At 35.6% G+C, this 26,983-nt stretch overlaps 1 long non-coding RNA gene across 1 annotated transcript in view; it reads left to right on the forward strand.

Annotated features, from left to right (window-relative positions):
* The window catches only part of LOC309646508, a 63,649-nt gene continuing 36,666 nt past the window's right edge, over positions 1 to 26,983 (forward strand). The window contains exon 1 of the long non-coding RNA XR_014255405.1: positions 1 to 26,963. This is a non-coding gene — a long non-coding RNA (uncharacterized lncRNA). The remainder of the gene's footprint in view (positions 26,964 to 26,983) is intronic.

The following is a 26,983-nucleotide window of genomic DNA, read 5'->3' on the forward strand; positions in this document are numbered from 1 at the left end:
ATATATATGTATATATATATGTGTGTGTGTGTGTGTGTGTGTGTGTGTATAATTCAGTAATAAAAGAGAGAAGGAAATCTCACCATTTGTGACAATGTGGATGGACCTTGAGAGCATTATGCTAAGTAAATTTAGTCAGAGAAAGACAAATACCATACGACCTCACTTACAAATGAAATCTGAAACAAACATACCAAAATAAAAAATAAAACTGAACTCACAGATATAGAGAACATATTGGTGGTTACCAGAGGTAGAGGGTGGGGAGTAAGCAAAATTGTTGAAGGTGGTCAAAAGGTACAAACTTCCAGTTATAAAATCAGTAAGTCCTGTGGATATAATGTACAGCATAGTGACAATAGCTAATATACTGTACTGTATATTTGAAAGTTCCTAAGAGAGTTGTTCTCATCACAAGAAACAATTCTGTACCTATGTAAAGTGATGGATTTCAACTAGACTTATTGTGACGATCATTACACAATATGTGCAAATATCAAATTATTATTTGTACACTTGAAACTAATAAAATACATCAATTATATCTCAATACAAAATCTGGGGGATTGTGTAATGGGGCAACAAACAAACCCCCAAATTTCAGTAGCTTATCACAGCACAAATTTATTTCTGTCATGGAAAGTCCAATGGAGATGATCCTTGCCTAAAGCTTTCCTTCAAGCAGAGACGGAGACTTAGAGATTTGGGCTCATTTAATTTTGGGGGGCTGCCATCTTCAACAGATGGTCCTTGAGGTCACTATAGATCAAAAACAAACAAGCAAAGAAACAAACCAAATGCCAAAAATAAACAAATAAAAACTTTCCCATGCAGAATACTGAAGAACAGAATATGAAGAACATAACAGTCTCTTTTTCAGATTATGTTTAGGTCATTATTTCTGTTAAGTATTTCAGAGATCAAAGCCATAAATTATTTGAAAGCAGAGATATATGATAGCTATTCAATATAGGTAAGTTCACCATTTTCCCTTGAAATATTAACATGAAAGATGCGACACTAAACCAATCTCAATGATGCCCCATTTGTCAGGTTAACTACATTCAGTTGACAGTTGTCAGCTAATAAACTAAATCAGGATCCCAAATTTTTTGACACAACACAGATTTTATGAAGGTAAAAGTTAAAGAAGCAGCTTATAACCACAAATACTGACCAGAAAATTACTTGATAATTTCTGTAATAATATATTTTACATAAAAATAAGAAATAGAAGCAGGCTACAAATGAAGTAGAAAAATAGTCCTATATTGAAACTTTGGAATAAGTCACCCTTAAAAGGAAAATCTAAAAAACACTATTTTGGAATTAGATTTTTATAAATTTTTATTTATATATACTGTTCTCCCTAAGAATTGAGACCTCCATACCTTTGTGTTAATAAATCATTTTGCATCCACTATCCTTTTAATATTTTAATGTTTTATGGCAGCATGGTTAGGCCCCATGTCCTAAGAGAAGCAAAATAGTGTAGAATCTTAGAGCACTGATTCTCCAACTAGACCATCTCTTTCACATCTAGGCTCTACAATGTCATATCTTTGCAAATTTAGACATGTTATTTAGTCTCCCCTTGGATTCGGATGGAGTAACTACACAGCCCCAAACAATCCATTAACAATTATTCTCAGACCCGATAATTGGTACTGAATGACTCTTAGATGGGCGAACTAGGCATGGGATATGTTTCTTTTCTGTCTGTGCGTGAAAGGACTGATAATCTTATAACAGCTTCAAGCAAACCCACAGCCATCAGAGTCCAGAGGCTGACTTCAGGGGACATGGATTTGGGAAATTCCAGGAGGGAATTTCTGGGGATTTTCTAGTGGAGAAGGAGGGAGGTCTCAGACTCTAGTTCCTCTCTCTTGTCCTCTTCCTCCTTGGGCTCAGTAGAAGCATTGGAGACCTGCCAGCTTCCTGAGCTCTGCCTGAAGATGGCCACCCAGCACTGGTTGGGGACAAGGGCTAAACAGTGGTCACCAGCCACACCTAGGAGGCAGGGCCCAAAAGCCAGGCAAGCTCTGGCCACAGGGGCCACTTCTTACCCTCCCAGCTCACAGGGGGGCCACTGTTTCCTCTAATCTGTCAGTGCAGTACCTGTGCTCCTGGAGGTGGAAAGGTGAGTCCTCCACACATTCCTGGCTGGGGCCCTCCAGCCTGCTTTTTCTCCACTGCTCCACCGCTCTCTGCACCTTTTCTTATTCTGGTGAATCCCCCTTCCTCGAATTAAAGTCTTTTCTTGCCCCTTTGGGGCTGCATGAAAAAAAAAAAAAAAACTAAAAAGATAATTACTCAAATTTCACAAATTATTACTTACACTTTAAAAAACTACACTTGTTTCCCTTAGGATTGTAGACACTTACATAAGAGGGGTAAATGTACTTTTTTTAACTCAAGCAATATTCAACTATCTGTTCAACTCCTAATCTTTGTGTATCAGGTGACATATTTTTTCTATCTAAGACCATCTGTTGACAAAAATTATTTTAATTAATTTAGTCATTTGTTAACTTTAGAATGCCATTTATTTTCAAGTAATCTTGATATATTCTTTATGTCCTACACATTTTTCAAAAGTTTAAGACCATAATTTGATACTGAGGTAAAATCATGCATACAAGTTGCAGGGGTATTTTTTACATTTTCTCTTACAGAAAAAACATATGTTGACAGAAAACTTCATTCATTTACTTATGAATTTGTATTGATCTTTTGTGTTTTATATATAATAGGTAACATTTATTGAGGGCCTGCTATTTGTTATAAATGTTTTCAGCACTTTAAAGGGCTACTTCATTTTATTTTATGACAATTTTATCTGGTAAAATATCATTCCCCTTTACTTGGGAAGTGAGGCCCAAGGTCATATAGTTATAAAACAGACCACACTCCCTCAGATGTTTCAGCCATGAATTATCTATGCTTACTGTAAGTCAGGAAGAACTAGGTAACTATTCCCTGCCCCATAGTACAGAAGAAAGTGGCAGAGGTTTAGAGTGTGGCATTGTAGTGCCTTACAGTTTAATTTTCTAACACAACTCTTTCTCCAAAGAGTTGTCCAGCTGCATAAAATTCCCACTTGAACTTTCCTCAGGGAAGCTAATATGAGTGCTATGTCTACATGGCTGTTTGTAGACATGTAGGTATGGCCCTGAGCTTTCTTGTACATCAGACATTTAGGAACAGATGAAAAAATCAGGAGACAACTGGGATCCTTTGATAGGTGCTGATGATGAGAGAACCACTGCTAGAAGAGACCATTACTCTTCACAGCAGCCCTACTGGGAACTGTGGCAGAAGGCCTCTAGGAGTGAATACCAACAAGACTTAAGGCCAGAAATAACTGCCACATATGTAAGTGGGATGTACTATGGTTCTGATAATGTAAGGAGCAGACTTTATTTCTTCAGTCTCTTCTGTTTCTAAACTGTAGGAATGGATCTGAAATTAGATGTTGAGAACTTAGCTTTAATAAATGTAGTCTTTTAATGTGTTCTCATTTAAATACTTTTTCACTCCATGATGGTGTATGCTGGGAGAGGGAACATGCTGGATGAGTAGAAAAATGGGAGTGGCAAATCAGCAAACTGGAAAATCTGTTTTTGCTTTTTTTTAAATTGTCTAACCCCAAAATGAGGCCAGTCCTACTACTATATCTCCTCCTTCGAAATTAATATATGATATTGATACTCACAATGTTATAATATATCAAGTGCAATTTATGAAAAGATGATAGAATGTCTTTTAGACTAGTCATGTCATTTTATTTATTTATTTCATATGACATTCTTCATGTTTCACCTTATTAGATAAACTTTAATCTAGTAGGTAATGAAAAACATTACCTTCCATGGAAATTTGATCTGATATGTTGGGAAGAACATTGAATATTGATTGGGAGATTAGTCATAGTAATTTGAATCTTAAAGTAGTGTAAAATCTTTTTACATTATATTCATTTATTCATAAACTATACATTTATTGAGCACTTACTCTGTACCAGGCATTTTGGTAGATGATAACCAAAAGAAGAAATGTTTATGCCCTCAAAGAGCTTGCAGTTTATTAGAAAAAGCATGTTTAAACAGTTTCAGAATAATAAAGTTAATATTAAAATAGAAATACTGTATGTACTAGACAGGTACCTAAATGAGAGAACACTCAATTCTTCCCTGGAGAAGAAAGGCTCAGAAAAATAGTGCAGGGATGATGCAATACAACATATGATTTAAAATGCCAACTTTAAAAATTAGTTTATTTATGTGGGTTTGTCCTTTAAAATATGAGAGATGTAAAGAAAATAGATCTATAAACCAAATATGATTAAAAATATCCAAATTTCTTCTTGTGAGAGTATCTAAATCATGGTACTGAATTTAATTAAATAAGAAAATATGTTCAATTTGAAGGGCTAATCTGTGCAACTTCATAAGGTTGAAAAGATTTTAGGCATGATGGAAAGCTGTTTCATAATGGAGGAAAGTGGGAAAAAACTTTATTGATTTTATTCCATTGGCTTTTGCTCTTCCATCGATTTTGTTAACATATTAGCATTTAGTCCTATTTTTGCTCCTTTAATTTTTTTCCTTTAGTTGTTTAAATATGTTTTTCTATTTGATTTATTTACAGAATTTTGAGTATGTTAAACTTAATACTATTTTCTGTATTTATCCTGTTTTAATTTTATAGAGATTCTTGACTATGTGGGCTAACATCACAAACAGTTTTTGCAAGTTCTTAACCATTATTTCTTGCCATAAAATTTCTGTTCTTTTTGTTTCTCTTTTCCTTCTAGGATTCCATTTACATGTATGTTTAACATTTTCACTGGTTCCCTTATTTAATTTTTTTAATCCCATTTTCCATCTTTTTGGTTCTCTGTGCTTCAGTCAACAATTTTCTTAGTATTTTCCAGTGAATTATTTTCTAGTTAACTAATCTTTTCTCCAGCTGTGTCTAATATGTTTTGAAACCCATGTATGGAATTGAGTGTGATGCTTCTTTCAGCTTCTAAACATGTGTTGAAATCTCTTTGCCCACTGATAATATAGATCTTGTTCTGTTTATGTATGTTTTACTTAAATAAAATTTTATTAAAATTTAAGTTCTATGATGACTCTTTTCCTTATGAAAAAGTATCCATTCATCACTAAAATAAATAGTAGTATGTATCTAAGGCTTTAGAATTATATTTTCATAGGTGACTTTGGGGACTGTGTTCAATAATATAGACAGCATCTCTGCATTCATTTGCATTTCTAAACTTTCCATTGTCTTTATTTCAATAGTCAGAAGTTTTATTTAACATCAAAAGTTACATTGGAAATTGCTGAATAAATTTTAAAATCCTTTGTATTCTGTTTTATATTGTTGGTACCTAATAGGGAAAATATTCTTAATAAATTTTAGTGTTAACTGGTAGTATAATGTTGGGAAGTACTACTTTATGTATGAAATTATGAAGTCTAATAATGTATATCAACAACATTCAATAGGTTTTAAATAATAACTTGAATAGATATGTCCCATTTACTTTTAAGATTTCTTTCTTTACATTTGGATATATATGTATTGCATATATGCATAGACAATACATATATAATGGATAGATAGATAGATAAACAGATAGATAGATAGTTGGATATAGATATACAGACATAGATATATAGAGAGATATAGTGTTGATAGATAATGGGACCCCTGGAAAAACTTTTTACTTTCTATTCTCTTAGTAAGGAGAATTTGCTATCATTGACTTATGCACTATTGTTCTGATTCAACCAAACTCTTTCCCACAATTTTATCCTATGAATTTATTTCAACTGGTCTCCAGTTTGAAGAGTACATTTGAAATAACAGGATAAAAAGAAAATAAAATTTATTAATTAAAATAAAATGTATAACTCTGCATTCCAATTCCCATTCTAATTCCATATAGTGATAGTAAAATAAAACCTAATTAAGATTGAAATCACATTCTCCCTCTCCACTTACCACATTTGGGTAAAAATTGTACTGATTAGTCTGTTGTATTTACTCTACATTGCTCCAGAACTCCAAGGAATTCTCTCTGTAAGGTGATTCAGAACTGAACATGCTTCTAATTAAAAAAAAATCTAAGAAGTATTTTTTTTTTTGTGCCTCACTAATTTTTAGGTGCTATAGAAAAATATGTCACTTCTCTTCCCACCACAAAGAACTTACAATATAATTATGGAAATAAGACTAAGAATGACAACAAAGTCAGGTAACTAATTCCAATAGAATTAGGTTCTAATCATTTTCATTGTGTTTTAATTGTACTTCGATATCGGAAGAGAAAAAGAGTAATACCAAGTCATATATTACAAATATTAAATAAGTCTGTGAAGAGGTTGTGGGATTTAAACTTCGACCTTGCATTTCAAAAAACAGTGAAAATGATGCTCTTCAGCAGGGCACAGTTGGGGATATTGTGCTTCTCAAAGCTTTACCTGTCCTACAGACAAAGCATGTGAGACATGAATTGACTGAGATCATTTTCAAAGTTGGAAAAGTCATGGATCTACTGACCGTAAAACCCAGCACAGGAACTACCTTTTCAGAGAGTCCAGTCAGTTTGCAAACCACTCGCATAACCAAAAATCAGGAAGAACTAGGTATCTCTTCAACACAGTGAAGGAGGATTGGAAAACAGAGCCAAAGGAAAAGCGTTATAAGTTTGCTTTATGGAAAAATTTTTCTAAATTTCATCACAAACTGTGCAATTTATCTTCTGGTATTTATGAGATAGCTAAAAATAAATGAAGTAAAGTTCTTGCTAAAATTTTTCATAAAAAAAGACGGTGAAGAATTTTATAACCTCTGACTGTGTAGGAATGATATAAACCATAAAAGTAAGACTGGAAGAGGACAGAAACTGGAAGATACAATAATTAGTCCAGTTTTCTCATATTTTATAATAAGTAATCATTTTATGATCAAGTATCATATCAAAGTGTTAAAAGTATTAATACAAGAATGACTATATATTTAAAGATATTAAGTAGACTTAGTAAATAATACAATATAGTTGAAATCATGTAGTAGGTATTACAAGCACTTACTCATATCTTGCTCACTTCTCCTTCTTGGTACCAGCAGGAGTACTGTCTCCTTAAGATTTAGTTTATGGCAAGAAGCATATCAACAGAAATGACTGCTGTCACTTCTGGGCTGACACATTGAATTCCTGCTGCAGACTCCTCCATGTTCCCCTCCCCTGCAGAGTGGACCGGAAGCATTATGTTGAGAAGTGAGTGCCACAAGATTGAAGCAGCCTGAGATTCTGAGCTGCCACATAGAGAATAGCTGCTTTGGAGAGATGCCCAGACTGTAGGGTACTTTTTGCAAGACATAAACTTTGTTGTGATAAGTCACTGAAATGTTGTGTTCTTTTTACTGCAGTATAACCTAGTCTTTTCTGATTTACACAAAATAAGCAGTGGTTGGGACATAGTAGAAGAGGAAGTCAATAGAGCTTGTCTAAAGATTCAGATAACTAAGAATATGGCTAAAAGTAATACCTATAAAGAAAACCTCTAGAAAATGTATAAACATTCCAAATTATCAGGAAAAAACCCCCACAAACATGCATAAAAGAAAACAAGCACTGTTTACATAGTGAAATATTTTAAAAAGGAGTGGGAGAAAATAATGACATAATTAACCAAACATATATATCATTTAAATAAATGTAAATAGGCTTAACTCAACCGTTTAAAGTAAAAAATGTTATTAGAACCAAGAACAAAACCTAGTAATATATTGTATACAAAAATATACAAGTTGCAAAATAACCCAAAAAAGCCAAATATGGAAAAGTTCGATCTAGCCAGCCAAAGAAAATGCAAATAAACAAAAATCCAAAAGTGAGATTAGCAATATTAAATCAGAAAAAAACAAAATTCAGGGCAAGAAATAATTATATGAAGAAAAATTTTTATATAATACAATTTACAACAAAGATCAAAGAAAATATTCATTCATTAAATAAAACTGTAAGAGCCAAATCATCAGGAAATCCAGAGAAAAAGACACAAACACATTTGTAACAGGAAACTAATTTTTCTTTTCCATTTTAGGATAAATTAAATTTAAAACAAAAATAAACATGTAAACAGTATAAATAATATTATTAATATATACTTATAATTTTTAAGTTCTGTACTTTGATATAGAAAATATTCTTTTAAAAATGCTATTAACTTTGAAATTTGGTCATGTATAATGTCACGAAGCATTTCAATCAACTTTGGAAAGTCAAATTTGTATATACTATACCCTCTGATTTAGTTTAAAAGAGCACAAAGTTATATGGGAAAATATAAAAAGTATAATGTCCTAAGCGTAAAAACTATATGTATATGTGTGTGTGTATGTAAACATATATTTAACTACTTTATTAAGATGTATTTTAAATAGCACAAAACTAATGTATTTCAAGTGTACAATTCAATGATTTTTTATTAACTTTATTGGCAGCTTCAATAATCACCATAAATCAGCCTTAGAGCATTTCACATCTCCCAAAAGGATTCCTCATGCCCATTTACAGTTCAGCCCTGTTTCCACCCAGATTCCCACTTCTAGTCCCCAGCACCCACTAATCTACTTTCTGTCTCTATAAAATTGTCTTCAGGACTGGACCTTCAATATGGCGGAGGAGTAAGACATGGAGATCACCTTCCTCCCCACAAATACATCAGAAATACATCTATGCATGGAGCAACTCCTACAGAACACCTACTGAACTCTGGCAGAAGACCTTAGACTTCCCAAAAGGCAAGAAACTCCCCACGTACCTGGGTAGGGCAAAAGAAAAAAAAAAAAAAGCACAGAGACAAAAGAATAGGGACGGGACCTGCACCTCAGGGAGGGAGCTGTGAAGGAGGAAAATTTCCACACACTGGGAAGCCCCTTCACTGGCAGAGACGGGGGTCGGGGTTGCGGGGGGGGAGGCATCGGAGCCACGGAGGAGAGCACAGCAATAGGGGTACAGAGGGCAAAGTGAAGAGATTCCTGCACAGAGGATCAGTGCCAACCAGCACTCACCAGCCAGAGGGGCTTGTCTTCTAACCCGCTGGGTCGGGTGGGGGCTGGGAGCTGAGGCTCAGGCTTCGGAGGAGGTCAGATCCCAGGGAGAGGACTGGGGTTGGCTGTATGAAAACAGCCTGAAAGGGGCTAGTATGCCACAGCTAGCTGGGAGGGAGTCCAGGAAAAACTCTGGAACTGCCAAAGAGGCAAGAGACCATTGTTTCGGGGTGTGCAAGGAGAGGGGATTCAGAGCACCGCCTAAATGAGCTCCAGAGACGGGCGTCCGTGGACACCAGAGACAGAGACGAGCATGAAATGCTAAGACTCCTGCTGCAGCCACCAAGAAGCCTGTGTGCAAGCACAGGTCACTATCCACACTTCCACTCCCAGGAGACTGTGCAGCCCGCCACTGCCTGGGTCCCGTGATCCAGGGACAACTTCCCAGGAGAACACACAGCACACCATACGTTGTTGTAATGCCATGTTGGCCTCTGCCGCCGCAGGCTTGGCCCACATTCCGTATCCCTCCCTACCCCCGCCCCCCGACCTGAGTGCGCCAGAGCCCCCCTACATGCAGAGGTGGAGCGAAATCTAAAGTTGAACCCCAGCAGCTGTGCGAACAAAGAAGAGAAAGGGAAATCTCCTCCAGCAGCCTCAGGAGCAGAGGATTAAATCCCTACAATCAACTTGATGTAGCCTGCATCTGTGGAATACCTGAATAGACAAGGAATCATACCAAAATTGAGACAGTGGACTTTGGGAGCAACTGTAGACCTGGGGTTTGGTTTCTGCATCTAATTGGTTTCTGGTTTTATGTATATCTTAGTTTAATATGTAGAGTTTATTATCATTGGTAGATTTGTTTATTGATTTGGTTGCTCTCTTCCTTTTTAAAAAATAATTATATATATATAAATACATACTTTATTCCTTTCTCTTTTTTTGCGACTGTGTATGTGTATGCTTCTTTATGTGATTTTGTCTGTATAGCTTTGCTTTTACCATTTGTCCTAGCATTCTGTCTGTCCATTTTTTTTTCTTTTTTTAATTACATTTATTTTTTTAATTTTTAATAATTTATGTTTTATTTTAATATCTTTAATTTAATTTTCTTTCTTTCTTTCTTTCTTTCTTTCTTTCTTTCTTTCTTTCTCTCTCCCTTTTCTTCTGAGCCGTGTACTGAGAGGGTCTTGGTGCTCTGGCCTGGTGTCAGGCCTGCGTCTCTGAGGTGGGAGAACCGAGTTCAGGCTATTGGTCCACTGGAGACCTCATGGCTCCACGTAATATCAAACGGCTAAAGTTCTCCCAGAGATCTCCATCTCAGCACTAAGACCCAGCTCCACTCAATGACCAGCAAGCTCCACTGGTGGACACCCTATGCCAAACAATTAACAAGACAGGAACAAAACCCCACCTATCAGCAGAGAGGCTGCCTAAAATCATAATAAGGTCATAGGCACCCCAAAACACACCATCGGATGCAGTCCTGCCCATCAGAAAGACAAGATCCAGGCTCATCCACCAGAACACAGGCACAATTCCCCTCCACCAGGAAGCCTACATAACCCACTGAAACAACCTTACCCACTGGGACAGACAACAAAAACAATGGGAACTACGAACCTGCAGCCTGCAAAAAGGAGACGCCAAACACAGTAAGTTAAGCAAAATTAGAAGACAGAGAAACACACAGCAGATGAAGGAGCAAGGTAAAAACCCACCAGGCCAAACAAATGAAGAGGAAACAGACAGTCTATCTGAAAAAGAATTCAGAGTAATGATAGTAAAGATATCCAAAATCCTGGAAATAGAATGGAGAAAATACAAGAAACGTTTAACAAGGACATAGAAGAACTAAAGAGCAAACAAACAATGATGAACAACACAAGAAATGGAATTAAAAATTCTCTAGAAGGGATTAATAGCAGAATAACTGAGGCAGAAGAATGGATAAGTGACCTGGAAGATAAAATAGTGGAAATAACTACTGCAGAGCAGAATAAAGAAAAAACAATGAAAAGAATTGAAGAGAGTCTCAGAGACCTCTGGGACAGCATTAAATGCACCAGCATTCGAATTATAGCAGTCCCAGAAGAAGAAGAGAAAAAGGAAGGGACTGAGAAAATATTTGAAGAGATTTTAGGTGAAAACTTCCCTAATATGGGAAAGGAAATAGTAAAGTCCAGGAAGCACAGAGAGTCCCATAAAGGATAAATCCAAGGAAAAACACTCCAAGACACATATTAATCAAACTATCAACAGTTAAATACAAAGAAAAATTATTAAAAACAGCTAAGAAAAAAAACAAATAACATACAAGGGAATCCCCATGAGGTTAAGAGCTGATCTTTCAGCACAAACTCTGCAAGCCAGAAGGGAGTAGCAGGACATATTTAAAGTGATGAAAGGGAAGAACCTACAACCAAGATTGGTCTACGCAGCAAGGATCTCATTCAGATTTGACAGAGAAATTAAAAGCTTTACAGACAAACAAAAGCTAAGAGAACTCAGCACCACCAAACCAGCATTACAACAAATGCTAAAGGAACTTCTCTAGGAAGGAAGCACAAAAGAAGGAAAAGGCCTACAATAACAAATCCAAGACAATTAAGAAAATGGTAATAAGAACCTACATATCGATAACTACCTTAAATGTAAATGGATTAAGTGCTCCAACCAAAAGACATAGACTGGCTGAATGGATACAAAAAGAAGACCTGTACATATGCTGTCTACAAGCGACCCACTTCAGACCTAGGGACACATACAGACTGAAAGTGAGGGGATGGAAAAAGACATTCCTTGCAAATGGAATCAAAACAAAGCTGGAGTAGCAATTCTCATATCAGACAAAATAGAGTTTAAAATAAAGAGTATTACAAGAGACACTACATAATGATCAAGGGGCCAATCCAAGAAAAAGATATAGCAATTGTAAATATATATGCACCCAACATAGCAACACCTCAATATATAAGGAAAAGGGTAACAGCCATAAAATGGGAAATCAACAGTAACACAATCATAGTAAGGGACTTTAACACCCCACTTTCACCAATGGACAGATCATTCAAAATGAAAATAAATTAGGAAACACAAGCTTTAAATGACACATTAAACAAGATGGACTTAATTGATATTTATAGGATATTCCATCCAAAATCAACAGAATACACTTTCTTCTGAAGTGCTCATGGAACATTCTCCAGGATAGATCATATCTTGGGTCGCAAATCAAGCCTTGGTAAATTTAAGAAAATTGAAGTTGTATCAAGTATCTTTTCCGACCACAATGCTGTGAGACTAGATATCAATTACAGGAAAACATCTATAAAAAATACAAACACATAGAGACTAAAAAATACACTACTAAATAACAAAGAGATCACTGAAGAAATCAAAGAGGAAATCAGAAAATACCTAGAAACCAATGGCAATGAAAACACGATGACCCAAAACCTATGGGATGGAGCAAAAGCAGTTTTAAGAGGGAAGTTTATAGCAATACAATCCTACCTCAAGAAACAAGAAACATCTCAAATAAATAACCTAACCTTACACCTAAAGCAGTTAGAAAAAGAAGAACAAAAAATCCCCAAATTTAGCTGAAGGAAGGAAATCATAAAGATCAGATCGGAAATAAATGAAAAAGAAATGAAGGAAAGGATAGCAAAGATCAATAAAACTAAAAGCTGGTTCTCTGAGAAGATAAACAAAATTGATAAACCGTTAGTCAGACTCATCAGGAAAAAAAGGGATAAGACTCAAATCAATAGAATTAGAAATGAAAAAGGAGATGTAACAAGTGACAATGCAGAAATGCAAAGGATCATGAGAGATTACTACAAGCAACTATATGCCAATAAAATGGACAACCTGGAAGAAATGGACAAACTCTTAGAAAAGCACAACTTTCTGAGACTGAACCAGGAAGAAATAGAAAATATAAACAGACCAATCACAAGAACTGAAATTCAGACTGTGTTTAAAAATCTTCCAACAAACAAAAGCCCAGGACCAGATGGCTTCACAGGCGAATTCTATCAAACATTTAGAGAAGAAGTAACACCCATCCTTCTCAAACTCTTCCAAAATATAGCAGAGGGAGGAACAGTCCCAAACTCATTCTACGAGGCCACCATCACCCTGATACCACAATCAGAAAAAGATGTCACAAAGAAAGAAAACTACACTCCAACATCACTGACAAACATAGATGCAAAAATCCTCAACAAAATACTGGCTAACAGAATCCAGTAGCACATTAAAAGGATCATACACCATGATCAAGTGAGGTTTAGCACAGGAATGCAAGGATTCTTCAATATACACAAATCAGTCAATGTGATACACTATATTAACAAACTGAAGGGGAAAAACCATACGATCATCTCAATAGATGCAGAAAAACGTTCGACAAAATTCAACACTGATTTATGATAGAAAAGCCTCCAGAAAGTAGGAATGGAGGGAACTTACCTGAACTTAATAAAGGCCGTATATGACAAACCCACAGCCAACATTGTTCTCAATGGTGAAAAACTGAAACCATTTCCTCTAAGATCAGGAACAGGACAATGTTGTCCACTCCCACCACTATTATTCAACATAGTTTTGGAAGTTTTAGTCACAGCAATCAGAGAAGAAAACGAAACTAAAGGAATCCAAATTGGAAAAGAAGAAGTAAAGCTGTCACTGTTTTCAGATGACATGATACTATATATAGAGAATCCTAAAGAAGCTACCAGAAAACTAGTAGAGCTAATCAATGAATTTGGTAAAGTAGCAGGATAAAAAATTAATGCACAGAAATCTCTTGCCTTCTTATACACTAATGATGCAAAATCTGAAAGAGAAATTAAGGAAACACTCCCATTTACCATTGCAACAAAAAAAGTAAAATACCTAGGTATAAACCTACTTAAGGAGACAAAAGACCTGTATGCAGAAAACTATAAGACACTGATGAAAGAAATTAAAGATGATACAAACAGATGGACAGACAGATATACCATGTTCTTGGATTGGAAGAATCAACATTGTGAAGATGACTATACTACCCAAAGCAATCTACAGATTCAATGCAATCCCTATCAAATTACCAATGGCATTTTTCACAGAATTAGAACAAAAAATTTCACAATTTGAATGGAAACACAGACGACCCTAAATAGCCAAAGCAATCTTGAGAAAGAAAAACCGAGCAGGAGGAATCAGGCTCCCGGAATTTAGACTATACTACAAAGCTACAGTATGGTACTGGCACAGAAACAGAAATATAGATCAATGAAATAGGATAGAAAGCCCAGAGATATACCCACGCATATATGGTCACCTTGTTTTTGATAAGGCGGCAAGAATATACAATGGAGAAAAGACAGCTGCTTCAATAAGTGGTGCTGGGAAAACTGGACAGCTACATGTGAAAGAATGAAATTAGAGCATTCCTTAACACCATACACCAAAATAAACTCAAAATGGATTAAAGGCCTAAATGTAAGCCAGATACTATAAAACTCTTAGAGAAAAACATAGGCAGAACACTCTATGACACAAATCACAGCAAGATCCTTTTTGACCCACCTCCTAGAGAAATGGAAATAAAAACAAAAATAAACAAATGGGACCTAAAGAAACTTAAAATCTTTTGCACAGCAAAGGAAACCATAAACAAGACAAAAAGACAACCCTCAGAATGGGAGAAAATATTTGCAAATGAAGCAACTGACAAAGGACTAATCTCCAAAATTTACAAGCAGCTCATGCAGCTCAACATCAAAAAAACAAACAACCCAAACCAAAAATGGGCAGAAGACCTAAACAGACATTTCTCCAAAGAAGATATACAGATTACCAACAAACACATGAAAGGATGCTCAATATCACTAATCATTAGAGAAATACAAATCAAAACTACAATGAGATATCACCTCTCACTGGTCAGAATGGCCAACATTAAAATCTACAAACAATAAATGCTGGAGAGGGTATGGAGAAAAGGGAACCCTCTTGCACTGTTGGTGGGAATGTAAATTGATACAGCCACTATGGAGAACAGTATGGAGGTTCCTTAGAAAACTAAAAATAAAACTACCATATGACCCAGCAATCCCACTACTGGGCATATACCCTGAGAAAACCATAATTCAAAGAATCATGTACCACAATGTTCATAGCAGCACTATTTACAATAGCCAGGACATGGAAGAAACCTAAGTGACCACCAACAGAAAAATGGATAAAGAAGATGTGGTATATATATACAATGGAATATTACTCAGCCATAAAAAGAAATGAAATTGAGTTATTTGTAGTGAGGTGGATGGACCTAGATTCTGTCATACAGAGTGAAGTAAGCCAGAAAGAGAAAAACAAATACCATATGCTAACCTATATATATGGAATCTGAAAAAAAAAAAAAAAAAGTTCTGAAGAACCTAGGGGCAGGACAGGAATAAAGACCCAGATGTAGAAAATGGACTTGAGGGCATAGGGAGTGGGAATGGTAAGCTGGGACAAAGTGAGAGAGTGGCCTAGACATATATACACTACCAAATGTAAAATAGATAACTAGTGGGAAGCGGCCACATAGCACAGGGAGATTAGCTGGATGCTTTGTGACCACCCAGAGGGGTGGGATAGGGAGGGTGAGATGGAGGAGATATGGGGATATATGTATATGTATAGCGGATTCACTTTGTTATACAGCAGAAACTAACATACCATTGTAAGGCCATTATACTCCAATAAAGATGTTAAAAAAAAATTGCCTTAGTTGGAAATTTTATGTATCTGTAACCATATGACATGTTGTCTCTTGTGTCTAGCTTCTTAAACTTAGAATAATGTTTTCTGAAGTTAATCCAGGACATAGCCTGGCCAGGAATTCCTTCCTTTTTATTACTGAGTAGTATTCTATTGTATGGATATACAACACTTTGTCTATTCACTTATCAATTGATGGACATTTAGGTTGTTTCCACTTTTTGGCTATTGTGAATAATGCTGCTATGGACATTCACATGCAAGTCTTTGTGTGGACATGCATTTTCATATAACCTGGGTATAGACCTACAAGTGTTGGGTTCTATGGTATTTTATGTTTAACTTTTTGAGAAACTTCTAAACTGTTTTCCAAAGTAGCTGTACCATCTCACATTCTCCCAGAAATGTATGATATTTTTCCACATTGTACACATTGTCACCACTGTTTGTTATTGTTAGTCTTATTTTGGATAGCTGATCTAGTGGATATGAAATTGTATCTTGTAGTTTTAATTTATATTTCTCTAATTATGAACTTGTTATGTACTTATTAGCTCTGATGTTTATTTTTATTTTTTTCAAGGCCACCAAGGTATTAGCTCAATCCTGATACTATCTACCAGGAGATAGCATCAGGTAGCACAGGTTAAGGGTTCAGTACTACAAGATTGCCCCCTCCCCCCCAACACACACACTTTGGAGGCCAAACACAAGTCCAGGTTGCCACCTGTGCTTCTGACCAAACACCTATAAGTAGGAGGGTCGCACAACCACTTGCTTGGGTTCTATTAATCTGCTAGAGTGGCTCACAGAATTTAGAGAAACATTTTATATACTTTTATTTTATAAAAGGATATAACTTAGGAACCGGTAGATGAAAGAGATGCATAAGGCAAGGTATGGTGAAAGAATGCCGTGCTTCTATGCTTTCTGGGTGCACTGCTTTCCCCATATCTCCATGTTTTCACTGGAAGCTCTCAAAATCCCATCCTTTTTGGTTTTTATGATGACTTCATTACCCAGGTATGGTTGATTAAATCGTCGGCCACTGGTGATTGAACTCAATTTCCAGACGTTTTCCCCTCCCTAGAGGTGAGGGTGTGGTGGGATGGGATTGAAAGTCCATCCCACTAATTACAAAGTGGGTTCCCCTGGCAACCAGACCTCATCCTCAAGTTACCTAGGGGCTTTCCAAAAGTCACCTCATTAACATTAATAGACCTAATAAATAAATAAATGAACTATTTGGGGGGAAAATTAAGATAATATAAAAGATAAATAATTTTCTAAATCAAACAGGGAATATTGATATCACACAAATACATGACATACACACTGATAATAGAAATAATCACAGATATAGGGGATGTTACCTAAATCATGAGACACTAATTTTCTCCATTCTATGTAAGCACATTTACAAACTTGAATGATATATACATATATATACATATTTTTTTAGGAAAATGTAAACTGCCACTACCAATCACAGAACAGATAGATAATTTGAAGAGATAATACCACCTAAGAAACAGATTTGTCAAAGAGCTATGCTCAATAAATAGACTGTTTCCTAGAGCAGTTTGTTAAGAAACAGTTAATTCCAAAGCTATATAAAATCCTTTGAAACACAGAAAAAAGAAGAGAGCTTCCAACTTTCTTTTTATGAAATTGGCAAAATATTGACACCAAACAGTGATAAAAGATATAGTCCAAAAGATATAGTCCATTAGCTACATAGGACCCTGCCCCTCCAAAAAAATGAAGAAAAATAAGGAGAACTCCAAACTAATCTCACCCATGACACCAGTTTACAAAACATTAAATAAAAGCTACCCAACATTACCCAGAAGCATACTAATCAAGACTAAGTGAGTCTTATTCCATGTATGCACCTATTCTGCTATTTCCCTGAAACTGACTGCTCTAGTACCAACATATATAACATTATAGCATTTGAATAACATTTGGTGAAAATTGACATTTTTTCACTGGTGGTCATATTGCCTAATGCCCAGGTGGTAACTCCTAGGTGACTTGAATCATTGTTAGTCTTTAGTAAATGACTTCATGGTGAATGGCTTATTCTCTGATTTTTCTTTCAAGTCTCAGGAATATCCAGTGCTATATTTTCCTTTGCACTCTATCCTACATTTCATCTCAGCTTTGTTTTGTGTTTGTGTGAAGGGGCAGAGGTTTCCCTGGACCAGAATTAATTGTTAGGTCTTTCAGTTCTACACTATTTACTTTTGTATGCAATTTGTTTAACTAATTAGATATATAGTGGTAGTTTGGCATTAAATGCAATGTATACATTGGTGGTTTTGCATTCAAGATAAACTCAAACGAACAACCAATATAATATTTAAATGTAATATTTTTCAAATTTTAAGAATGAACAAACCAAAAAAAACTGATTCAGTTAGTGGTCAAATTGAGAAGAAGATATATTAAAACTAATACATCTAGAGTAGAGATCTAACAACTTTCTCTCATCTCTCTCTTTTTCCCTCTTATCTTAATCTGTCTATTACGTTTATCCATCTCTCTTTCTATAGGGCTATTATCTAACCATTTCCTTGAAATTCCTTAAAATTCTACTCTCACCTAAGACTTAAAAAGACTTTTAGTATAAGCTGTACATTCGGATTCCTTTCTGAGGGCAATAGACAGCATCTGATTATCTCACTAATGGAGGTAAATGTCTGTCCTGATTAGGAGAAAAATACCACCGCCTTGTATCAATGCATATCATGGTATAATAAGAAAAGAGTATAATGCATGGCTTTTATCTGCATTTTCTGTTCTTATTGAAAGAAGGAATGAGACTAGAATAGGTGCTGTAGAAGAACACTAAAAATAAGGTGGTTCGCTCTGGGCTTTGCTTGGACTAGCATAAAAGACGCCTGGATAAGGTGGGAGCCAAGGTGTTAGGAAAGCACCTCATTAAAGGTAGGCTGCCTAGAGAGAGAAGAAGGAACACTGTGGCTTGAGAGCAGTGCAGTAGCAAGTCCAGACTTACAGGAATTCATATACCTGAAGTCTGGAACAGTCAAACCAGCTTGAGGCCATCTATCACCATAGCAGTTAGTGGCTGCAGGGGCTGTTTGAACCCTAGATTCCTGGAGAGAGTACAATACCAGAGTGACTACATCACAGAGCTTCTGACCCTGAGATCCAGTAAGTAAATGTTCATAAAGCAAGGATCAAGAAGTTTGGTTCTCCCTGGGCACTTAGCTCTGAGGGTGAACAGGCATTCATTAGAGAGATAAGGCTCAAGTTTGAGAGATAGGTCTTAAGTATTAGCAAGAGCATATCTGAGACTTCCTAAAGAAAAACAGCAGGCCACCCACCAGAGTGGAGAGGGCTCAGAGAAGGCACAGCTGTGGCTGTCATAGAATGATTGGACGAAGGAAAAAATTTATTACAAATGCTAGTGTCTCCAAGAAAAGCAAAATTTACTTGGTGAGATAGTGTTAAATACTTCTTCTTCCTATTCCTAAATATACAATGTAGTTTGTTTTTGACTGATTTGAGTACTATTTTGTTTCTAGTATCTCTAAAGAATAAGTATGCAAATTTTAAAGTTTATGTTTTAAAAACTTAAAAAGAAAGCTTGAGAGCTAGAAAGGATTGTAGAGATAATATATTCTATCACATACCCACAAAATCCATTTCCAAATGAGAAATGTGACACTCAGGGAAATTCTCTAACTTGCCTAGAGTCATGAGTGGTAATGAAAGAATTAATACTCACACTGCTGATTCCTAACACAAACTTAGTTTAATATAGAATGTCGCTAATAAAGAGTAAATTTCTTAAATAAAATTTCTATTTTATCCATTTTTCAGAACATCAACAACAAGAACTAATGGTTGGCTACTGGCAGGAACATAAGTTTTTTAAATAATAAAAGAAAAAATGCTTATGGATATAACTCATAAGTACTGACACATTCTATATGAGTGCATAAAAATACATACAATACCACTATATATACATTGCATATATAGGGATGTATATATTTATCTATCTATCTATATTTATCTATCCATCCAGATATATATGGATAGCTAGATATATATGGGTATATATAGTTTTATATATAAACACATATATGTAGGGATATATGCATACATACACATATTCCTTGAAGATGTAATTTCAAGTTGTAATTCCTATCAACTGAAGAACAGAATAAGCTGCCTCAAAATGTACCATGTTGGCATGTGGATTGTTTTGAGCTAAAGGCAGTCAAGACACAGCAGATTCAAGAAAAAAAGCTTTTAGACCTTTGCCTTAACTGCCTAAAATAATTTAAATAAAGGGCCTGGTCCAGCAAGAAACTATCACCAGAGATAACTATAAAGAGTATGGGCTATGTGTAATAAGCTGGCGGAGCTTGGCAGGGCCTGTTCAGAGTCCTCTCTGTGTCCCATTGTCTCTGTTAGGCATGGAAAACACTTGTTTACCAAACATTTGCTCTTCCTATCTTTCTGTGAATTGTCTTCCTTCCCTTTGAGGACCTAGACCCCTACCCCCTTCTCCTTAGCTCAGGATGACATATAAGCCTCAATTGCCTGAATGTCTGAGAGCCTCTCATGTCTATGAGTGGTTCCTGTATACGTGAACTTAAGTTTGTTTTTCTCCTGTTAATCTGTCTTACATCAATTTAATTATTAAATGAGTCAAAAAAACCTACAAGGGTAGAGAAAAATTTTTCCTTCCTGACACAACTTAAAAACGTGAGCATAATACAACAAGCAAACATAGGAAGACTCTGAATGATGGAAAGAAAAAGATGGACTAACTAAGGACAATGGGACTTGAGGAATGAAAAGACAGTGAACTCCGTGGGTGTTAGTTTTGCCTTCTATATAGCCAGGTTGAGGCATGGGGGACTGCAATCTGAAACTATCAAAAGATGTAGACCAAAAGACCCAAGAGAAGCCTGTTCTACCTAGCCAAAGAAGAAGGAAAAGGATAAGGATAGCCTAATAGAGTAGTAAACTTATTGACAATGCCCACTGTACTCCACCTAAATACCAGTGGAAAAACTACTCCCCCCCATTCTTGGTGTCAGGGGAGCTGAGCACAGAGCCAAAGTTCCACATATCTCTCCCCTACTGCCAATAGACAGCAGCAGATAGTGCTGATTATCCCACCAAATTGTTCTTGTTTGGGCTAAGCAAAGAGCTGAACTTTCACCCTACCAGGCAACAACAAGGCGGAATAAAGCAGTGTAAGTTGGTGTTATTCAGGATGCTGCACCCACATCTCCCCCAGTATCAATGAAGCCCAGTGGAGTGATGAACTTCCATCCTCACTGTTTTCCACCCTGTTGTCAGCAGTGAGACAGTACAAGACAGTGTGAGGCAGTACTAACTGTCATTCTGCTTTTGCTGGTAGGGTAGTATTTCTGTGGATCAACAGGGAGCTGAGTCTCTATCCCTATCCACCAGCAACAAGGTAGTACAATGCCATGATATGTTTTTTCAGGGGTAGTGTCAGTAGAGCCTAGTGGGTATCTGAACCTCTACCTCCACACAGACCTATGTGCTACAACTAAACAGGGTGACTCTCCACTAAAACAGATTAAATTGAATCCAGAATCTCACAACATATCCTAGAAGTCTATAATACAATCCAAAATTACACATCATTCCAAGAACCAGAAGAATCACTACTTGAATGACAAATAGCAATCAGTAAATGCCAACACTGATATAATTCAGCTATTGGAATTATTTGGCAAGGATTTGAAAGCAGTAATCATAAACTTGCTTCATGAGCAATTATGAACTCTTTTAATACGTGAAAAAATAGAAAATATCAGCAAAAATGGAATATATTTTAAGATACAAAGAGGAAATATAGAACTTGTAAAAATGTAAATATGAAAAATGAAATAAAATCTCACTGCACCAGCTCAATAGTAGATTGGAAACAACAGAGGAAAGAATCATGAACTTGATGATAGACAATAGAAATTACCTAATCTGAATAGTAAAGAAAAAATAGTTAACAGAGCTTTGATGGCCTGTAGATCAATATCAAAAAAATCTAATATTCTTATTATCAGAATCCCAAAATGAGAGGAAAAAAGAGCATGGGGTTGAAAAACTATTCAAAGAAATTATGGCTGAAATTTTCCCAAATTTGGTTAAATGCATAAGCCAGCAGATTCAAGATGCTGAGTAAAACCCAAACAAAATAAACCCAAAGATGTCCGTGTTAAGATGTATCATGATCAAACTACTGAAAACTAAAGACAAAGAAAAAATCTTAAATACAGCTAAAGAGAAATGATACATTGCCTATAGAGGAACATTGGTTTGAATGATAGTAGATTTCTGATCTGAAAGTATGGATTCAGACGGAAGTGTAATTCATTTTTCAAGTACTGAAAGAGAAGAACCGTCAACCCTGAATTCTATAACCAGCAAATATTCTTCAGGAATAAATACACTCTCAGATGAAGGAAAATTAAGAGAATTTGTCATCAGACTACCTATCTTTAAAGAATGTTTAAACTACCTTTAAAGGAAGTTCTTCAAAGAGAAAGGAAAATAATAATTGTAAACTTTCATCTGTATGTCATAGTTGAATCACATAGGTTTATCAATCTAACACTATCCCAGTGGTAGTTCTTTCGGTGGGAGTTAGTGTGTTTGTTTGTGTAAGTATTTATGTATTTAGTTTGTTCACATATTAGACATCAGGCACATGATTACAAGCCTTTGCCAAGCACTAGCTAGGTACAGAGAACACGGTCCATGTTAGAATTGCCCATGCATGCAGAGAACATAAAATTTCGTGGGAGAAAATGACATTGCACACATAATGAGACAATTTTTTAAACTTACAATTATTTAAAATCCTGTGAAAATGTGTAAGATCGAGGAGGGTGTATGTCAAACGAGCCTTACCTCCTCTAGTGGATTGGGTAGGGAGGGCTTTCTGAGAAGGTGCGATTTAAGATGATACTCAAAAATGAGGGCGATAACAGGGTTAAAGGTGGTGGGGGCCAAGGAAGTGTGCAGGAAGAACATTCAGAATAAAAGGACAACATGGACCGGGGCCTGATGTGGAAAGGAAGGAGTTTGGGGCATTCTAAGAACTAAAAGAAAACCGGCACAACTGAAATTTTACTGTGTAATAGGGAAATGACACTTTTGAGATACATGGGTCCTGAAAGACATGTAGACCATTTTGAACTTTATGTATGACCAAAATGAAGTTGCAGCAGTGTTTTAAATGCAAGAGCACTATGATCAAAACATTGGTTCCTGTTGGTGTTTCCCAAAGGCCCTTCTTTCTTTCAGAAAACACAATTGGATGACAGGGTGATTCTTTGTTCTTAGTGATTCCCACTGATAGCAGTTATCATTAGTTTCCTCTGTTTGTGACAGGGGCAGCTACTGGCAAAAAATATTCCTAGTGACTTCTACTTTCTTTATCAATTTATTGCCCATTTTCTGGAGAAAATTTCAATTGATCATTACTTTTTCAGCACCTTATCTACAGAACATCTTCCAGCAGGATTCTAATTTTCTTAAGTTAAATGAAATTAATAAAATTACACTTAGAATAGTGCCTGACACATAACTTCAAGAAAATGCATTAATTTAAGGTAGTACTTACAGTTTACACAAAGCTTTTTCAAAGTCCACCTAAGATGTCCTGGGAAGCAAGCCTGAGTAACATCACTTACTGGTTATATTCTAGTGTTTCTATGAGCTCTGTGCCCACAGATACCTCCTCTCTTGAGAGAAAGAGCAGGCATTTATTTGCTTTCCTAGCTCAAACTGATTGTTAGGTATGCTAGTCTTCTCAAGTGTTGCAATGGAAATTCCTCTAGTAGTATGTGAATTTATTTGATATGCCTAAAATTTATTTTTATGTACATCCCCTGACCCTACTTCTCCTCCCTTATCAGTAAGACACTCACGAATACCTATGTAAACTGGGCCTTGTGAAGACCTCTGAGTACATCACATAGTTCTACATGCCAGAGGGGCAAACTTAACTTAATAGAAACAATCAATAAAGTCCATGAACCAATCTGTGAGACAATAAAATGTTTATTTTGCTTGTTTATGGATAATGTTTATTTATCCCACAGCTCCTCATAGGGAAAGTAATGCAGGCAGATCACTCAAAGTTTATCTACTGGCCACAGTTATGAAGGAGCAGCTAGTTGCTGGCACCTACTTCTTTCATGGATATTCTGCACTTTTGGTGTCTTAATCCCATTCTCAGTGAACCAGATTCTTTTCCTTCCAGGACCCCATTACTGCTGTACTCACAAACTCACATAGAATCTCTTTCTCTCTCTTCTAGACACTATAGTGGCCTCTATGTTGTTACATCTGACTTGACAACCAAATTCTGACCTGATGGTTTTATTAGCCTATATCTATTCCTTAACTTCTGACCTCTAGATTAGATCATGTGGCGTTAACATTAGATCATGTGGGGTTAAACATCCAACTCTCAGAAAGAGAACATCAGAGTCTTCCATTTGAAAATAAGTAAAAAATAATGATTGCACATTACTCTGTCAAAGGTAATTTTTTATTGAATTATGATTGATTCCTTAATAATCTAACAGCAGATTGTTTTTAAAAAATTCCATAGACTTCCCTTAATAAACTTATTTTATATTATAAAAAATATATTAAGGAGACAAACACATGATTGCTGAGGAAATCTTTCAAAACGTATTGGTATAAGAACATAAGGAGAAAGTCACTTTTCAGAAACAATGAGATTAAAAAATAGAGTAATTTTTATACATGGTGGCTCTATACTACTTTTTAAAAAATATTTATTTATTTATTTATTTATTTATTTTTGGCTGCGTTGGGTCTTAGTTGCGGCACACAGGATCTTTTGTTGCGATATGTGGGCTCTTCATTGCATTGTGCGGGTTTCTCTCTAGTTGTGGTGTGTGCGGGCTCAGTAGTTGTGGCTCGTGGGTTCTGTAGTTGCAGCACGTGGGCTTAGTTGCCCTGCAGTATGTGGGATCTTAATTCCCCAACTGGGGATCGAACCCATGCCCCCTGCATTGGAAGGCGGATCCTTAACCACTGGACCACCAGGGATGTCCCTCTATAATAATTTTTAAACTTTCTTAAATTTAAATACACTTTTAATGTAAAAAATAATCACTCAGTATAATAATATTAATAGATTTTTTACTAAGTGCCTACGATGTCTGAAATGTACAGATGTATTATTATTATATTTTTATCTTAACAGCATCTCTAAGAGATAGGTATTACATCCTCATTTTAAGGTGAACAAATTGGGACTCAAAGAGGCTTAATGGTTTAATTAAATTTACATGCTAATAAGTCGTGAAGTTTTGATGGAAATTGAAATGTGCTTGGAAACCCTGTTCTGGATTCCAGTTCAACATGATGATACATTAACTGTTGGCATATGTAATATTTTGACTACTTTATATTATAATAAAAAAAACACTGACACAGAAATTCCAGGGAGAATTAGTCCTGCTCTAGCTGACAGTCACATACCTGCATATAAATAACAAATATTGGGTTTTTTTTTTTTTTGAAAACACACAAAGAATACCACTTTTGAATCTTTAAACAAGCCTGGCTATGAGATTTTTTATTTTGCTTTTAAAAGACTTGTATGTTCTTTGTGATAAATATGATCAACTATCTTGATTCTTCCTCAGAACTAGATATTTATTTTCACAAAATTCACTGTATGCTTATGAGAGAATATTTTAGATTACAACTGTAACTGCCATTACTATCCTAACCTACTCATTTTCCAAATTTTGGAAACTATTAGTCATTTATTGCCACATTTTTATTACAAAAAATTCCAAATTAGTGAATTTATCAGTTTTTATAATACAGTCTCTTTAGGGATATTGTCCTCCCAATGTAAGAACTGGGTGTGTATTTAACATGTCACACTATCATATTTACTGTTGCTGCTGAAGACTTCAGTTCAATCCAGCAGGTCTTCGTGAGCAACTCCTATGTGCCAGTGCAGAGCAAGAGCTGCTGAATGAAAAACTAATAACATAATCCCTGCCCTCAATAAAATAATGGCCTAATTCTAGTACATTGTATAGAGTAGCAATTACAGAATTTCATTTTTGAATCTCAATCTAAAATGATCAGTTAAGCTCCTAATAATGACACTGGCCAAAATTCTAATTTTCTGATTTTATTACACATTAAACAGCAGTAGGTTCCAGTTAGGGCCCTTTGTAAAATGAGATTTAGAGGAAACACTAACTTTGCTCTCTACATATGACAACACTGGGTACTCACTGCCTACAGTCTAATATCTCTTGATTCTAACTTATAATCTTTGGTGTCTTCTCGTATTCCACCTTACAATCTTTTTGCTAACTGCCTATAGACTAGTTTCCCTGATTCTACTTTATGAAACACAGGGCTGACTGAATTCAGGGTAGTATCCCCAGTTCTTCAGGGCTCTTCGAATTATTCTCTGTTATTAGGCACGTTTCCATCTTTACTTATCTTCTGACCAACATCCCAATCACAATATGGTCAAACTAAATTTTAATAGCTAACAGTGTTATCTGGCTTTTGAAAATAATTGCATTTCTGGTTTCAAGGAAATCCTCCACTATGTAAAATTGCCGTCTCTTGATGCAAGTGGGAAAAATTCAGCCCCATTAAGAAACAAGGAAGAGAGAGATGATTTATTTTCTATTGCTAAGTGGGGATTGTAATTATCCCACAAAATAAGTGGATGGTAAAGAGTTCAAATTATGTCAAAATTTTAGAGATGACTTCGTTTAGATACGTGGTTTGTACTGATTTGTGATTTACGTTGAGTACAATGTTATCATTCTCAATGTTATATTATGATTATTGCAATAGAAACACATTTTTATTTAAAAATCAGTTTATTAACCCATTAATTGGTATCATGAAACCCAATCTCTCGGGAAAAATAATAGCATAGTATAGTAGAAAGATGAAAGAATTTGAAGTTCATTTCTTTCTAAAATGGAGTGATAATACTTTACAAACTTACAATAAGGACAAAACAAGAAAACTCATATAAAATGCTTTTATAAAATGCAATAAAAGTTTTAACTTAGGTAAGTATCTGGTAATTAAT

The sequence above is a fragment of the Balaenoptera physalus genome, assembly GCF_965194825.1.
Source record: "Balaenoptera physalus genome assembly, chromosome: 17".
Lineage (NCBI taxonomy): Eukaryota > Metazoa > Chordata > Mammalia > Artiodactyla > Balaenopteridae > Balaenoptera > Balaenoptera physalus.